At 40.7% G+C, this 18,205-nt stretch overlaps 1 protein-coding gene across 6 annotated transcripts in view; it reads left to right on the top strand.

Moving 5' to 3' along the window:
- Positions 1-18,205, top strand: part of CSRNP3 (cysteine and serine rich nuclear protein 3) — a 134,869-nt gene that overhangs the window by 61,302 nt on the left and 55,362 nt on the right. The window contains exon 1 of one of the 6 annotated variants that reach the window (XM_053264276.1): positions 13,453-13,691. The exons of 4 other annotated variants lie outside the window; for them this stretch is intronic. The gene's annotated coding sequence lies outside the window, so the exon portion shown is untranslated. Of the gene's footprint in view, positions 1-13,452; positions 13,692-15,464; positions 15,613-18,205 lie in introns of those variants that run through there. One more of the 6 variants, XM_053264283.1, reaches the window with a different exon arrangement.

Raw genomic sequence — 18,205 nt, forward strand, 5'->3', positions numbered from 1 at the left:
GGAATCTACCTCTGCAGGATTCCTCCTTGGATATCAGGGGTTCTGCTTTACAGGATATGTTTTCTAGAGTGGAACCAATTAATATCATCCATGGTTCTTCCTCATTCCCAGGGATGTATTTTCAGAACGTTGCAAGAAAATAAAATAAAAAGTCACAGGTCTGAGTCAGTCAATGTATCAATAAAAAACAATGAAATTTAAAGGAGAGCAAATGTGATTTTCACCATTAAAAAAAAAACTAAACAGCATAGGATGATTTACTTGCTGACATGGGCCTGTTTCATTTATTCTGTTCTGTTCTATTCTTTTCCCACAAGTGTAATTGCTCCTGTGGACATGCTTTTTTAAAAAGAGCTCCCATGCAAAGATAAATAAAACAGTTCTTTTAAAAAAGAAAAATGTGCTGGGATGGAAATAGCTGCTTTTGTGGGCCATAGATAAAATAAATAAATACACTGAATAAATAATAAATACAATTTTAAATCAGAAGAACAATGCAATTAACCACCTTCTCCAGTATTCTGCTCAGTTTTAAAATGCCAGTACTGAGATTTGATTATTGTTGACTTTATTCTTCTCACAAGATTGCAATTTCACTCCCGCAGGAATATTTTTTAAAATGTTAAACATTTAAATATAATTTCTTCAGGGGAACTGGTTGGGATTGTATTTGAAGAGTGAGAAGGCACATGTGCACAATCTGTTGCAGACATTCTAAAATCTCTTTCTTTCCAGGGCACTTTCCAGGCTAGCTGCTCATCAGCAGCAAAATGCCTCCATTCGGGCAAGTCGCATTTGGAATGTAAACAGCAGGGGGAGCAGTCTCGCAGCAACTAACAACCTGGGGGGGAAAGCAGCCTTTTCCTGCTGGGTATACGACGTCCTTGCTCTATATCACAGCGATTAAATTTGCAACAAGGCACTGGAAATGTGAGCGGCACCCTGCTGTCCATGTAGGGACTGCGGTGTCACGACGCAGGAAGTGTGGAAGCACATTTCTGAGATTCGTCCTGACCCCATTGTAGGGTCTAGTCTGGAAAGCACCCAGAAGACAAGCAAAACACAAAGGATATCAGAATAGTAGAACAATCACTGAATGGAACTAGGGGAATCTGTTCACCCCTAGAATCTAGGCTGGGGCCCTCATCCTCCACAGCGGGGTCAGTGTTGTCAGATTGCTGATCTTCTGCACAGCAGCAAAGACTGCTGAATTTCTTAGTCTGTGCACAGATTCTATTCCGGGGATCTTTGGACAAAGGTCTAAGAGTTTTTTCACAAAAAGACAGCTGGGCCACAATGTGTCATACACATGGTTAAAGGAGAAGAACAAAACATTATTCAAATCATTAAAGAAATTATTGAACATCCTGAGGCTATCTAAGGATTAGGTATGGAATTAAGCGGGCAGTTCAGCTGGGAGTAGGCTTGCCACTTGAAGAACTCCAAAATAAATAACACATTGAGGTCATTCACATGGTGGGGTTGGATGGCGTGCAGGTGTGTATGGGGGAAGGCTGCTTAAACTCACCTTCCCCCCAGAAGAGCGATTTTATGTTCCTGGGAGTGCTGGAGGTTAGGTGGAAGAAGAAGATGCCATGATGACAGACAGACAGGTTGTTCAACTCTAGGGAGAGACTTTTGCAGAATGGGCCACGCCTTCACAGGCCTGGATGTTCTCTGATCCACTAGGCTCAGCCTCCTCTCATCGCCTGCAGGGGCAAAGGTGACATTTTAGCTTCAAAAACAAGCTTCATCATTGTTGCAGAGAAAAATGCAATCTCACTGAATTTTAGAAATGACTGTTCTGTGTTTCAGACCTGTAAACTGATATATACTAGAATTCAAAATTTTCTTCTTATCAAAGAAACTGTGTTCACTTATTTATTTATTCGATTTCGATTTGAGGCCCAGTTGAGGTTTCTTATCACTTCATTTGTGCATCATGACAACACAAACAAATCTCTGAACTGATACCCCTTGGTGCAGCTTTACTACAATAGAAGAATTAAGCAAAGCTTCTGCAAAGTGCTGATGTGCCAAGATTAAATATGTTATGTAGCAGATGGAGGCATTATGCCCTAATTATTTTGTGCAGTGGTGACATAGCTAAAACAATTGATCAGTTTTGACTCTGTAAACAGTGTGTAGAGTGTACAGAACTGTCTCTGCTGATGGGCTACATTTACCACTGTGCTCAAGATCTCTCTCTCTCTCTGTTGTTTCCTTCAACAGTTGAACAAAAGTTTCAATGTCCCTTTAATTGATAAGTGACATATATCAATATTAGACCAACATGGAGATCAGTCTTTACCAACGGTCCTGCTCACTCTCTATGCATCAATATAAAATAAAATAATTCCATTATCTCATAACAATGGTATCTTACACAAAACCGATTAAGTAAGATCAGTGTGGTGTAGTGGTTTGAGTGTTGGACTAGGACCAGAGAGACCTGAGTTCAAATTCTGGTTCAGCCATGAAAAACATTGGGTGACTCTGGGCCAGTCACTTATCTCTTAGTCTAACTTACATCACAGGGGTGTTGTGAGGATGAACAACCATGTATGCCACTCTGGACTTCTTGGAGGAAGACCAGGATATAAACGTGAAAACAAAATAAAGTAAGAGGTAAGGGAATAACAACGGCCAAAGTTGGAAGTTTTCATAGACTAAGGTTGATTTTGATGGCACTGTTTAGTTATAAAGTAGTTTTGGAAGAAAACCTATTATGTTTATTATTTAAAATATTTATACCCAGCTTCTTCAATGTACTACTGCTCTGGGAAACTTAAAATATTAATAAAATAGATACAATATAGGATAAAAAATTAATAAGGTTAAAAAGTTAAAAGTCTGGGCTAAAGCCACAATTAAAATAACTTTTCAAAACTGAAATTAAAAGTCATCAGTAAACATCTATTGTGTATGCTATAAATCTAATGTTGGGATATGATCTCCCATTACATCCAATTATACAAGTGCTTAGCTATTTAGCTGATTATGTCCTAAGTGATCGTTGTTAGCTTACTTGGACTCTGCTGATGGCTGTAAAAATTGTCATTGCAAAACACTGGAGTGATAACTTTGCTCCGACACTTGAGTGGTTTGTAAAAATATGGAATATTACAGAAAGGTTGAAGCTAACTGAATGTGAGACAAAAGATGAAAAGCAACAACCAGGAAATATCAGTAGAAAATCAGAAGAATGATAGGTGTGAGGGCCTGGGCTGGTGTTTGCAGGAACTATTCAGTGAGGCTGGGTGAGAAGTATATACATACAATTATATACATACGAGATGTAAACTGTTCCACATTAATCCAGCCATGAATCAGGTTGGGGTAGGGAATTAGCCCCCTTATCCCTCCCCCACAGACACCCAACCATCCATGCATACAGAGAGAGCTCTCCACTTATACTTCTTTAAGGGCTGGATTGAAGTAAATCAATGTGGCTCTCCTGACCTGGCTTCCACTGTTCAGGCCCAGTGGCTGAAAGCTTTGCTCCTGCACACAAGCATTGTAGGGATGGGATTGGGCCCATTTGAGGAAGCACTCCCCTGTAGTATGTTTCCCTTCTCCATTCTCTTTCATCATACCATGGACACTACCGTACAAAGCACTTGCAGCAGAATTTCACAATGGCAAAATGTGTTAATGGCATACTCTTCAGTGGGAAGACATTAACTTCAAGGCTGTGTCCCTTTCATGGAACCTGCTATTGTCTTTCTAAGGGCAGTAAGGAATACTCTGGTAGAAATGTCCCCTTGGCGCCTATTCAGTCAGCAAGTGTGCATTTTATAAAGTACTGTGTCTGTAGATGCCACCTTGGATTTGTCAAGAACAAAATCCAGGAGTGTGGTGCATTGGGGGATTTCCCCGCTGTCATACGCTCTTGCCGCCCGGCTCTGTGAATGCTTGGGCTCAGCTCTCTGCAGGCAGCCCAAGTGTCCACACAACTGGGGAGTGAGATAATATATACTTTAAGTTTGGGTACAAAACTTCACTATAAGCCTAGGTACAAAGAGGACAAATTTCTAGATATGCTGAATGACTGTGCCCTAGAACAGTTGGTCTTGGAAGCAACCAGAAAGAAGGCGACCTTGGACTTAATCCTGAGTGGTATCCAGGACATGGTGCGTGATGTCAGTGTCATCGAGCCTTTAGGGAACAGTGACCATAGTGCAATCAAATTCAGCATACATGGAGGGAGAGAATCACCAAGGAAGTCTAACACAGACACTTTGAATATCAGAAGAGGAAACTTCTCCAAAATGAGGAGTATGATGAAAAGAAAGCTGAAAGGGAAAATCAGGAGAGTCACTTTGCTCCAGAATGCATGGAATTTACTCAAAACCACAATACTAGAAGCCCAGTTAGACTGAATACCCAAAAGGGGGAAAGGTACCACTAAGTCTAGGAAGATGCCAGCAAGGCTAACAGGTAAAGTTAAGGAAGCCATAAAAGGGAAGGAGACTTCCTTCTGAAATTGGAAGGCCAGTCCAAATGAAAAGAACAAAAAGGAACACTATGACAAAAGAAATGCAAGGTGACAATAAGGGAGGCAACAATAAGAGAGTTTGAGGAACATTTAGCTAAAAGCATCAAGGGGGATAACAAAAACTTCTTTAAAAACATTAGATGCAGGATACCTGCCAGGGAGGCGGTTGGACGATAAGACAATGAGGGAGTGAAAGAGATTATTAAGGAGGATATGGAGATTGCAGAGAAGCTAAATGAGTTCTTTGTGTCTGTTGTCACGGCAGAGGATACTGAGCATATACCTGTTCCTGAACCAGGCTTTGGGGGATGGAGGCTAAAGAACTGAATCAGATAGAAGTGACAAGAGATGATGTTCTAAACAGTCTGGAAAAACTGAAAACTAGCAAATCACCAGGGCCAGATGGCATCCATCCAAGAGTCCTCGAAGAAATCAAATGTGAAATTGCCGCCCTCCTTGCTAAAATATATAACTTATCCCTGCAATCATGCTCTGTACCGGAGGACTGGAAAGTAGCAAATGTAACACCGATTTTCAAAAAGCGATCCAGGGGCGATCCGGGAAATTACAGGCCGGTTAGCGTAACATCCATTCCAGGAAACTTGATGGAAAGCATCCTCAAGGATAAAATTATAAAGCACATAGAAAAACAGGCCCTGCTGGGAGAGAACCAGCATGGCTTCTGCAAAGCTAAATCTTGCCTCACAAACCTTTTGGAGTTCTTTGAGAGTGTCAATAAGTGTGTGGATAAAGGTGATCCAGTTGACATAGTATACCTGGACTTACAAAAAGCTTTCAACAAAGTTCCTCATCAAAGACTCCTGAGGAAACTTAGCAGTCATGGGATAAAGGGTCAAGTACATGTGTGGATTGCTAACTGGTTGAAAGACAGGAAACAGAGGGTAGGTATAAATGAAGAGTTTTCACAATAGAGGGAAGTAAGAAGTGGGGTCCCCCACGGATCTGTACTGGGACCGGTGCTTTTTAATTTATTCATAGATTATCTAGAAGCAGGGGTAAGCAGTGAGGTAGGCAAATTTGCCTATGATACCAAACTCTTTTGGGTAGTGAAATCAAAAAACAGATTAAGAGGAGCTCCAAAATGATGTCTCCAAACTACGGGAGTGGGCATCAAAATGGCAAATGCACTTCAGTGTTGGCAAGTGTAAAGTGATGCACATTGGGACAAAAAACTCCAAGTATACGTTGATTGGATCCAAGCAGTTGGTGACTGACCAGGAGAGGAATCTTGGGGTCGTGATTGACAGCTCTCTGAAAGTGTTAATTCAACCTGCGGCAGCTGTGAAAAAGGCCATTTCCATGCTAGGGATCATTAGGGAGAGGACTGAAAAGAAAACTGCTAATATTATTATGTCCTTATACAAAACTATGGTGTGGCCACACCTTGAGTACTGTGTACAATTCTGGTCACCACATCTAAAAAAGGACATTGTAGAACTAGAAAAGGTGCAGAAGAGGGCAACCAAGATGATCGGGGGCCTAGAGCACCTTCCTTATGAGGCTAGGCTACAACACCTGGGGCTATTTAGTTTAGAAAAAAACACGACTGTGGGGAGACATGATAGCGGTCTATAAAATCATGCATGGTGTAGAGAAAGTGGATAGAGAGAAATTTTTCTCACTCTAATATAACACTAGAACCAGGGGTCATCCCATGAAATTGATTGCCAGGAAATTTAGGACTAGCAAATGGAGCTACTTTTTCACACAATGCATAATCAACTTGTGGAATTCTCTGCCGCAAGATGTGGTGACAGCCAACAACCTGGATGGCTTTAAGAGAGGTTTGGATAACTTCATGGAGGAGAGGTCTATCAACGGCTAATAGTCAGAGGGCTACACGCCACCTCCAGCCTCAAAGACAGGATGCCTCTGAGTACCAGTTGCAGGGAAGTAACAGCAGGAGAGAGGGCATGCCCTCAACTCCTGTCTGTAAGCTTCCAGCTGCATCTGGTGGGCCACTGTGTGAAACAGGATGTTGGACTAGATGGTACTTGGGCCTGATCCAGCAGGGACTTTCTTATGTACCCCAGTGAAGAGAACCGGGATCGGGAATGCTATAAACACAATTTATTTTGATTTCAGCAAAACATTTGACAAAGTGCCCCATGATATATTGGTAGCAAATTGGTCAAATGCAGGCTAGATTATAACATCGTCAGCTGGATTCACAACTCGATGGAAAATTGTAGTCAGAGTGCTCTTCAATGGCTCCTCAGTCCTCATCAAACTAGAAATGGTTTCAAAGAACTGCCATAGGGCTCTGTTGTGGGTGTGGTACTCTTCATCTTTTTAATAAACTACTGAGATGAAGGAGTGGAGGGAATCCTCATCAGATTTGCAGATGACACAAAACTGGCAGGGATAGCTAACACCTCAGAAAACGTGAATAAAATTCAGAATGACCTTGATAGAATGGAAGACAGTGCTGAAAAGAACAAAATGAGATTCAATAGAAACAAATGCAAAGTTCTGCACTGAGGTAAACGAAAGTCAAATGCACAGATATAAGGTGGGAAATACCTGGCCTGGGTAACACATGTGAGAACGATCTGGGGATTGTAGTTGAACATGAATTAGCGGTTTTATGCGGCTGCAAAAAAAGACTAATGTGGTTTCAGGTTTTTGTCATGATAAGTAATAGCTCCACTTTATTCTGCACTAGTTAGACCTCATCTGGTCAGGTCTGGGAGCCTCACTTTAAGGAGAAATCACACTTTAAAACAGGTATAGAGGAGGGCCAGAGGTGCACCTAGGTAATTTTGGAGCCTAGACCTAAAGGCATTTGGAGGCTCCCCCCCACTTGCAGGAGCTCCCCCCCATCCCCCCCCGCTGCAAGTTAAGCATCATCCCCCTATACTTATCCCACATATCCCCCCCCCCCACTCCCTCCTCTGTCTCTAAAGCACCCAGCACAATTCATAATCACACTCGGCCGACCGGCACTGTGGGCCAGCGATGACCACACCACCCAGGACAGATTAAGGAGGTCTGTTGGTGATCTCCAGACTTGACTTTTGTAATGCGGTCTACGTGGGGCTGCCTTTGTACATAGTCCGGAAACTTCAGTTGGTTCAGAATGCGGCAGCCAGGTTGGTCTCTGGGTCATCTTGGAGAGACCATGTTACTCCTTTACTGATGGAGTTACACTGGCTGCCAATAGGTTCCCGGACAAAATACAAAGTGCTAGTTATAACTTACAAAGCCCTAAACGGCTTAGGCCCTGGGTATCTAAGAGAGTTGCTTCTTCATTACAAGCCCCACCGCCCATTGAGGTCATCTGAGGAGGTCCGTCTCCAGTTACCGCCAACTCGTTTGGTGGCTACACAGAGACGGGCCTTCTCGGTCACTGCCCCGAGATTGTGGAATGCGTTCCCTGCTGAGATACGATCCTCCCCATCTCTGGCAATTTTCAAAAAACATCTGAAAACCCATCTTTTCACCCAAGCTTTCTCAGCTTCCTAAATTTTGGGGTTTTTAATATCTGGTTTATTTTAAAATTAAAAACCCGATTTGGGGGTTTTAATCACTGTAATTGTTTAATTGTTGTTTTAAAATGTTTTTAAATTGTTAATTGTTATATTGTTTTTAAACTTGTTTTAGCTCTTTACTGTTTTAGTGGTTTGTTTTAATTGTAAACCGCCCTGAGCCATTTTGGAAGGGTGGTATACAAATCAATCAATCAAACAAACAAACAAAAATAATAATAATGAGGATTTGGAGCCCCCAGGGTGTGGAGGCCCTGGACTTTGGCCCCAAAGTCCAAGGGTAAGAGTGCCACTGAGCGGAGCAATGAAGATGGTCGGAGACAGAGGCGTAACTACCATTAGGCAAGGGGAGGCAGTCGTCTTGGGGCCCTACTGTCTCGAGGGGCTCCCCAGAGGCACATCACATGACTCTCCACCTGCCCATGTTGCACCCCCTATGAATTATGTTGAGTCTCTTGGAGATCAGCAGGAGCAGAGAGTAAAAAAACTAGATTCAATGTGAACTAGATATTCACTGTATTCATAATGGGGATGTGAGTGTGAGTGCACGATATATTGTGAAGCGTGTTTGTGTGAGTATATCAGCGAGGGACCCATTTTAAAATCTTGTCTCTGGGCCCCCTCCAACCTTGCTACGCCCCTGGTTGGAGATCTGAAAAACAAGCCTTAGAAGGATAAAGGAACCTGAAATGTTTAGCCTGGGGAAGAAGGCAGGCAGGGGCATGATAATGCTGTTTAAATACCTGTAGGGCAGTCACACAAAAGGACAAAAGCTTGTTCTTTGCTGCCCTAGAGGGCTGGACTAGATCTAATGGGCTTAGATGACAGGAGAGTTGTTTTTGGCTGAATGTTAGAAGAACTTCTTAATGGTAAGTACAGTTTGATATTGGAACCAATTAGCTAGGGAAGTTGAGAGACCTTCCTAGCGATAGCTCTTTAAGCAGAGACTGGACAGGTATCTGTTGGGGATGTTCTAGTCCTGGATTTTCTGCATTGATCAGGGGTATAAGCCCCGCTTCAACTCTATGATTCTATGACTGCTCTGTTGGCAAGAATTATTTTAAAATAATCCCTTACATGAAATTTGCTTTGTTTATATTATCTACTTCAGGTTCTTTAGTGAGTCACTGATACAACCTGTTACCCCATAACTGTTAAATTTACTCAGGAACAATGTATCAACCTTTTTGGAACTCCAAGTATACAATAAGGTCATTCCCACGACCAACATACCTGGTGGTGGGGAGGGTGTGCAGGGAGGCAGGCTCCTCCCTGCCACCCTGCACACTATCGCCGTTGGTTTTAAAGCTCTGCCACTCACGTGGCACCAGAGGTGCACCTAGGTAGCCTGGACCTAAAGGCCTTCGGAGGCCTCCCTCCCCTGTAGATTAAGCATCATCATGCTCCACTGGGTGGCCACACCACCTGGGATAGACTAAAGAGGATTTTGGGGCCCCCAGGGACTGTGGAGGCCATGGACTTTGGCCCCGAAGTCCAGGGGTAGGAGCAGCTCTGTGTGGCACATGAGTGGTACTGCAGTGAGCCAGAAGTGTGATGTATTGGGGGATTTCCCCACTGTTGTACACTCTTGCTGCCTGGCTCTGTAGATGCTTGGGCTGCAGGCAGCCCAAGTGTTCACACAACTGGGGAGTGAGGTAACATATACTATAAGCCTGGGTACAAAACTTCACTATAAGCCTAGGTACAAAACTCACGCTACCCTTCCGACATTTATAAAAGGTTTGTCAGACAGGATGCAATTGTCAAATGTATGAGATGGAAAGATGACTTCACCTTTCCCAATACCTTTTTTCTGAAATTAACTCCAGAATGGCAATCTGCTAGAAATTCCTCCAAGAAAGGTTTTTATCATTTTAGATGTAGTTGGGGAAATACTAGGTTGTAGGAATTAAACATAAATCTTTCCAAACCAATAAATGGATTGTCAATATATACCAGTAACTATACTGGTAAGGTGATGTCTGCCTTTGTAGGAACAGATTTCATTGTTAGCTTGTTTAACCTTTGATATTTTAATCAGTTTTTCCTGATTCTCCCCTAGCTATCCATCTATCCATCAGTCTGCCTATCAATCATCTTCCCACAATGTATAATGTCAATTTTACTTATGATCATATTTTCTTCTTCTTCCTCCATTTGCTAAGCATTTCTTTTGTTGCTGATTCAGTTTGCTGCAGCAAAATGGCTACCGTTTATTCATTTCTACCTTAGTATCCTATGACATCATCAACAGAAAAAGAAGCATCACCATTAACTAACAAAACCTTTCATTAAGAACATGCTTAGTTGATTTTCATTTTTCATTAACATATAAGGCTATCATCTTTGCCACTACACATTCTCACCATGAACCATCTGCTCAGTCACTAACTCAAGATGTGCTTTCACCAAAATGGTAGAACTTAAAGCAATTATTACCTAGGTTGTTATGGGTATAAAAGAAATGCTAATTATTAGAATAAGAATCTAGACATAATTCAACGTCAGATTAATCTACTTGTTTTATCTGAAGAACTGTCGGCTTTAGATGACATCTCTTTCCTCATCAGATTGTAATTATATGTTTTGCCCTGTATGTATCGCTTAGTTTTAACATCAGTAAACATTTTTATCCTTCCTTTTATAATTTAACTTATAATTTAACTTTAGAAAGAGGATATTCCTTAATTTTACTGTGCGCTTTTTGTCTGGCTCATGGTGGGTTTGATTCCATTTCTCAGTTAAACTAAAAGAGGTATGCTATGGATGTTGGAAGAAGTCAAATAGATCTCAAGAATTCAGTGGGAATCCACTGAGGTCAGTAAGATTTTTACTGACTCAATTTACAGCACTCAGTCATACCTTAATGAGGAACAAGCTGTCAATTACTTATGCTAATAAGTGAACCATTGAAAAGGATAACAAGTAGGTATTTTTTCATCTGTAGAATCTTAATGAGTAAATGTCATTCCCATCTGTCATTTGTGTGTCCTCAAAATGTAGTACATAATTCTAGCAATAACAATTTTATATATAGTTTATATAAAGTCTAGTCACTTTATTCATATAAATGAGCATAGACTGGCACTGGGAGATATATAGAATATTTCATTATTTAGGCAGGGTTGGTTTTGAGAACCAAATATAAGGTTTTTTTTAGCTAATCTCATTAATATTTGAGATTATTTCAGATTTTCTGTGGTAAAATTATCCTTTCCTTTTCTGTGACACTCTAATTTCTTCTTCTTCTTCTTCTTCTTCTTCTTCTTCTTCTTCTTCTTCTTCTTCTTCTTCTTCTTCTTCTTCTTCTTCTGCTACGAATATGTATATAACACTCTTCAACCAAAATTCTTAAAGCAGTTTAAAAATAATAATATATAAATAAGATGGTCCCCTGTCCCCAAAGGGCTCACAGTCTAAAAGGAAACATAAACTAGATACCAGCAACAACCATTGGAGGAATGCTGTGCTGGTGTTGGATGGAGTACTCCTATCTCCTAGGAGTGCAAGGTGAGGCGTTTGCCTCACCATTCATGAGGCAAGGTGAGATCTTTGCCTCAGGTGGCAGATTATTGGGGCACCAGCAGAGTGGTGGGATGCCACCACTCCTGCCATCAGAGCAGGTCCCTGGGACTGATCTAACCCTTCCAAACTTAATAAGGAGAGCCTGTCCTCATACTCCTTGAAAAGCTTGCAAGAAGCACAAGAAGAGAAGCAGAGGCTGCTGGCAACCCACCCCAAGGTTGCCAGAACCTAAGGGGTATATTCGTGGGTCAAATGGGCCGTAAGCCAGAATTTGGCTTTTTAAAAGCCAAATCTGGTCACCTAGCCCCTCCTCCCCATCCCACTTTCAAAGCTTGCAATGTGTGGTTTAGAAAGGGACCTGGCTCCCACCAAGGTCATGAAGTAAGGCACTACTTGATGCCTTGCCTCAGGTGCTGCTGCAATATCTTGCGTTGTCCCTAATATATGCAATATTTTTAGTAAGTCTTTGCCAGTTATTGCTCTCCAAGAGAAACACAATCTTAGCAAGTACATTATCAAGGTAATTAAGAAATAGAAAAGGTTTCTACTTAAGTTTGTGAAACTTAAAATTTAAATTTACCATCTTAAAGTCTGACTACTTTGAAATGACTGAGCAGAAATGTTTATCTGGGGTGCAATTTTAAACCAATAGGGCAAATTATATTTCCTTGAGGGCAGGTTCAGATGAACATGGTCATTTACACCAGATAATGTCATGGTCATAGGGAGAACATACCTGCCCCAAAGTCTCCACCACCCACCTGTTTCCTGTCCACCTCTGCTCCCTTCCTGCCTTTGCCTCCGCTGCTTGCCATCGCTTACTGCTTCCAGCTCTTGGATGGAAGCAGGAAGTGTTAGCGAGCAGGGTGGTAGGAGTGACAGCAGCAGCAGTGGTTGGCAGGAGCAACAAGGTGGCAGTTGGCAATGTGCTGCCGTGAGTGGGTGAGGGGACTGCACACCACCATGAGCCACACCCCAGGGCTGAACACAGGCCCCCTCTGCACTCTCTGTGTCCCTGTTGGAATCACTCCTCTTCTCGTGTCACGAAACCCTGTTTAAACAGGGTTTTGCAGCATGTAGAGAAGGGCGATTCAGATTAACACTCCTCACACACAATTAAAATATGTGCTGAGAATGCGTTGGCACGTTCTTTGGTGATGGGGCGGGCTTGTTCTCACCACAGCTCCTACATTGCCTTGTGCAGAAGGTTATGTTCATCTGAACCAGCCCTAAGTAGTCTTCACTCACTTGACTACTGGAATTAAACTCATTCAAATAATTCACATTATAAAAAGAAGAAAACTGTAGCTCAAACCTTTGGGTGTGAAATAAAGTTTTCTTTAATTCTTTCTTCTAATCATCTTTTCTCAAAACATAATTGTACTTACTATGTATGCTTATAGACTGTAACTATAGTCCTTGCATCATATTAGCAATTTACATGTGGAATAAGTATTGCAACTAGCAAATTGCTGACACAATGAGGAAAGTTACTCACAGTAATCCCATTGAAATTAAAAGGAAGTGTTAGGCAATGGTGCTACTTTGAGTAATTTTCCTTATCCTTTTAGCCACAATTTTTACTTTTATGGATAGCGATGTGAACAGAGATTGTGCCTTGCATAGTGTTTTGTGATACTGCCGTTACCCTGCACAGAACAAGTATTAATTATATTTCCAAATCTCTGATGAATCTATGTTTTGTAGCAGAGGTTGCAAAGGGATTTGTAATGGGCATGGAAGGAGGTTGTGAAGGGATTTCCATAATTTGTGTTGCACTAATGACTTCAAGCAGCTTTATCATGTGTTGTTCTTTCCTCATAGTAGACTTCAGCTGATAAAAATATCCATAGACGGTGAAATCAGTAGTATGCCCAGTTTTATCAGACAAAACTCCCATGTGATCATATAGGCAGCGTCAGAGAGACTGAAGCTGCTAAGCAAGCAGTAGGTAATGAGTCTTTGTGCAGAGTGTAGCTCTTTTCACTGAACAATAAAGCATATGGTGCCGGCAATAAAACACAGGGCTGGGAAATTTAAGAAGATTCCGCTGGAACTGGGAAGGCAGATAACACGTCACATGTTACAAAATGATAACCTATTTTGGTGCATAATTATTAGAAAGAGCGCATGGATTGGAAAAACAACCATTTGAACAGGTCAGTTTTTGTCTGTTTCATATTATTCTGGGATCTCAGTGTTTTGAATGTAATTCAATGCTTTGGCTGTAGCACTGTGGTTTGCTAATATTTTAAATTGCCCTTATTTTTTAATTCAGTAAGGTGTGGCTTGTTCGATGCACATGAGTTGAATGCCTAGCTAAATAAACTGTGCAAAGTATAGCAATCAGTTGATGCATAGAATATGTTGAAAATTAAAACTCTGCAACCAGAAACATGACGGATCCACGAGTAATGAAAGATTCACTCATTATAATCAACGCCAACACAGATCAGTAGCCAATTCTGAAATGCTGTACTATTCCAATATAGCAACAATCTATTATGCTGATGTCTTGTCAACCTCATTATTTTGATAGGAACCATGTGGTTTCAATGCCGGCAATTTTCTTTTATGCTTTTAAATGATAAATGATATACACTGGAATGTTAATTAGGATGCATGTGATCTCCCCCCCACCCCCTGCTTGCACTGCCTTTTGTGAAATGTTTTAGGGGTGATGATGCAAGGACAGATGCACACACATAATAAAACTGCATTCAACCTATTTTACCAGCCTTTCAAAACAACATCCATGAGTATTATTATTTTTGTATAGGTTATAATTGCCTTTTTTGTTTTTTAAAAGGAATATCTCAAATGCTTCTTAGGGACCATTGTAGGATGCAAAATATTGTTCCTTCTGAATATTCAGTGTTTGAGAAATTAGCTTTGTGTAAAACAACAAAGTTCAACAGTATTATAGTGATGTGTGCATCCAAGCCTTTTAGGAAGAGGTGCAATATTTGAGATACAAATCTGGAAAGAGACAGAACTGTTTAATATGTACATTTTAGCAATGGCAAAACAGTACCTTTGAACAGGGCTGATGTATCCTGCAGGAAGCAAAATGGGAGAAAGCAGGAAATAAAACACCCCTGAACCACTCCTGTAAACAAATACCAAATACAACAAAATGTCAACTTCCTCACACAACATTTTTGTGAATTAATGTGGAAAATCTCTTTTACCCTTTTGGCGCCATATTGAATATAGGCTCAGGTTTGCAAGGCTTAGCAGTATTATTTTGGTACAGGCTGTTAGTAGTCCCACTGATCTGAGAACAGGAGCAACACTTCTTTATTTCTCTTATTATTTATGCGGTTTTTAAACTGACCCAGTGCCTCTCACGCAGCTTCAGCTAGCTGTAGCCCAAGTGAGCATGAACGAAGCGAATGAATTTCCAAGAAAAAATATCAAAATATATGTTGACAGACATCCTAGTTAAAAATCAAAGCATCTGCCTTGTTGTTGTATTTAAGATAGCAAAGCCTAGTGGTGTTGATATTCACGATGACTTCCCTCCCTGGATTTAAATAGAGTATTTGACTATTTTGGTCACCTTGGAAACCAGCTGCAAGAGCCTGATTTTAGTGGGTTTATCTTGCCGGCTAGTAGTGTTCAATATTCTTCAGAATTAAAATCTCCAGCCCATATTAGTCCTCGCCAGCGAGTACTTTTCTAACACCCCAGTCCCCCCAGTGCTTAGTGCAAACATAATGCCACCCCCGCCTCAGCTCTCCGGTGATTCTGGTCCTCTGGCAGAACTGCAGCTCTACAATTTCTTCCTCAGCCAGCATTCTCCTTTTAGCTGCTGGCAGGCCTTCGCAAGCCTTATGCAAATCAGACAAGCACAGTAGCTTTGACTGCAGAGGGAGGGCTGGTGGTGGAGGTGGCGGGGGGGGGGGAGAGAAGAAATGAGTTCAAAGGTCAGAGAGCTGGTGGAAGGCTGTAACAGTTGACTGGGGGGAAATACACAAGCTACTGCAGTGAGCCCTTGGCTGGCACAAAATGAGGAAGCAGAGTTTCTGTTTCCGAGGTTGAGAAGGCCTTGCAGCCTGAGACTAGATCACAGTTCAGGTACGAGCCAAAGACTGTACTCTTCTTTCTTATTTGTTCCAGAAAATGCTTTTGGTTCATTGTGATTTTTCCTTCTAACCTCTTGGTAGTTGTGCATGTATTGCTCAGCTTTGGACTGCCCACAGTGTTGCTATCCGTTCTCTATGCTGAAGAGATGAAAGACATTTTACTGCTGTGTGGTTGGTTTTCTTTTAATCGTTAAAAGTTAGGCTTGTCAGGATGACATTATGGTAATTTTGAACCTGGACTTTCCTTAAACTGTGTACATTGGATGTGATGAAACCTATCCATTCATCATGAAATTGTGTACTTTTTAGACATTAATTAATTTAAATATCTGCATACATAGTTATTTGCTTTCTACAGGGTACTGTCCCCAGTGTACATACCCTTCTAAGTAGCTTCCCATGAAATCTGCATGCCACCTCCTAAGAGATTGTAGGCGCAGCAGTTTGGACAGTGCCAATCATATGTTTGGGGATGGAGGTTAAGGGATGTGACCCTCTTCCAACTTTGGGTGCTGGATGTAGCATCATTATGTAGCATTACCCTTTAGATTAATGTCTAGCCAGAATACAGAATAGATCAGGGCACTATGGAAGCTTGTTTTAATTAGGTACATTTAAGATTTTAAATTATATGAAAAACCAATACAACAGGTAGTTTGTAGAAATGTGTTATTTTCGCAATATTTACAAAAAGGCTTATAATGTCTTAGATGTGTTTGCTAAGAATGCAGACCTAATTTACATTATCTTAACTCCAGGTAATAAAATATGCAGCACATGAGAAAAACTCGGTCTATTAACTGATGGTACTGACTCTTATTTTGCGAAATTACTTTATTTTCACTGAATATTGTTTTAGTCTGGCACCTTAATTATGCAGTCGTTGTGCTATTTGTCTTTAGCCATAATGCTTTTTAGTTGCTTTCCTCCCTCAGCACTGAATTAATGTTTATTCTGGTAATCTCATAATAGTCATTGAGATTGGCACAGATGACCCTCCAATTTATTTAACTTGTCCAAGCCCCCCTCCCCCCCCGCCTTTTCCTGGATAGTTGAGTGTTGTTTTGAATGACAGGTCAAAACTTGTGCTTTATATTACTTGGCATCAGAAGTAACTGTAGTACAGTAATTGTCCATGGCATACCAGAAATAAAATTAATAAATATTAGAAAGCCAAAACCAATGGCACAATCCAGCCAAAATTAAGCCCTTTATAATCCTACTGAGTGGAATTTAAGTATAGGCTTAAGTATCACATTGAAATTAGTTATTTCACTTTGGCTGGATTGTGCCCGGACTTTGAATTCACAAGCACAGATTGCAGATTCAAATAACGGATTTTCGCATTTTGTCCCTCAAAAGTGGAATTTTTATTACAAAATTCTTGATTTATGGCAAAGTCAAGATTCATTGGCTGTATTCCACTAACTAAATCAGGGTTTTGCTCAGAAACCAGGTCCATCTGAGTCATAAACATGGTCATGCATTATGGATTGATACTGTTGTTCTCACAGGTCTTGTCTCCTCACTGAAGTTAGTCAGTGATCAGTAGGTATAAATAGGTTACAGTTGAGCGTGATTGGCTCGAAATCTTAAGAAAAGAAATACTGAAAAAGAGCTATGCTGTCTTTGGGTGTGTGTGTGGTAGATCTGTAGTACACTGCCATAAGTTGTTTCAATTATCCTTAGAACCAGAGTATTTAATGATAAGGAATATTTAAATAAAGAATATCAGGCAGGTTGTATCTGAAGTTTATAAATTGCCTCCACTGAAGTAATCCGGAGCTTCATTGAAGCCTCTGGAAGATCAAGAGAGAATCAGTAGATTATTGTGTAGTAGCATAATATTATTGTGAATGTGTTGATAGCAGTTGTATTTTTGCAAATTTACTTATGGATGGTTTGGTCTTCTTACTCCATAAACCGATTCACATGTTGTGTCCAATGCACTCACAAGCTATGTGCAGTGTACACATGTGCAGATATGGATGCACAATACAATAGTAGAACTGTACAATAGTTATTCACACTTATATTCAGTGCATGTACAATAGTAGATTTTCTATGTGTACTCTGCATTTGAGAGGGCCTGTATGTAGGTTCACTTGTAAGGTGAACGCATGTGCAGTGCTTCACACAAAGGCATGTAGGTGCATAAAGACAGACACCTATATGTGGATGGATTTTGTGTTTTGTTTCAAACTCAGAATAAAACTCAGACAGCTTAAACGTTTCGGCAAAACAGTAGTTGACCCGGTTGTTTCTTTTCTTTTTTTCTTTTTTCTTTTTTTAAATATACTTTTTATTCAAGTTTCACAACACAAAAGGACAAACACAACTTATACAAACATTCACGAAGACATACGATGAAGACTTCCATCTCAATCATTGGAACAAGTGTTATTGACAATAACCATTTCTTGCCTGTAGATTAAACATTCTCTCCCCAATAAATCATATAAACTTAAGAATATTTTTGACACATTTGTTAATAGCCCTCAAAGGCCTGAGAAAAATCCATTTTATGGTGTATTTTTAAATAGACAAGAAGAGGGTCCCATTCTTTTTTGAAATCTTCAAATTTA

Source organism: Hemicordylus capensis, chromosome 1 (assembly GCF_027244095.1).
Source record: "Hemicordylus capensis ecotype Gifberg chromosome 1, rHemCap1.1.pri, whole genome shotgun sequence".
NCBI lineage: Eukaryota > Metazoa > Chordata > Lepidosauria > Squamata > Cordylidae > Hemicordylus > Hemicordylus capensis.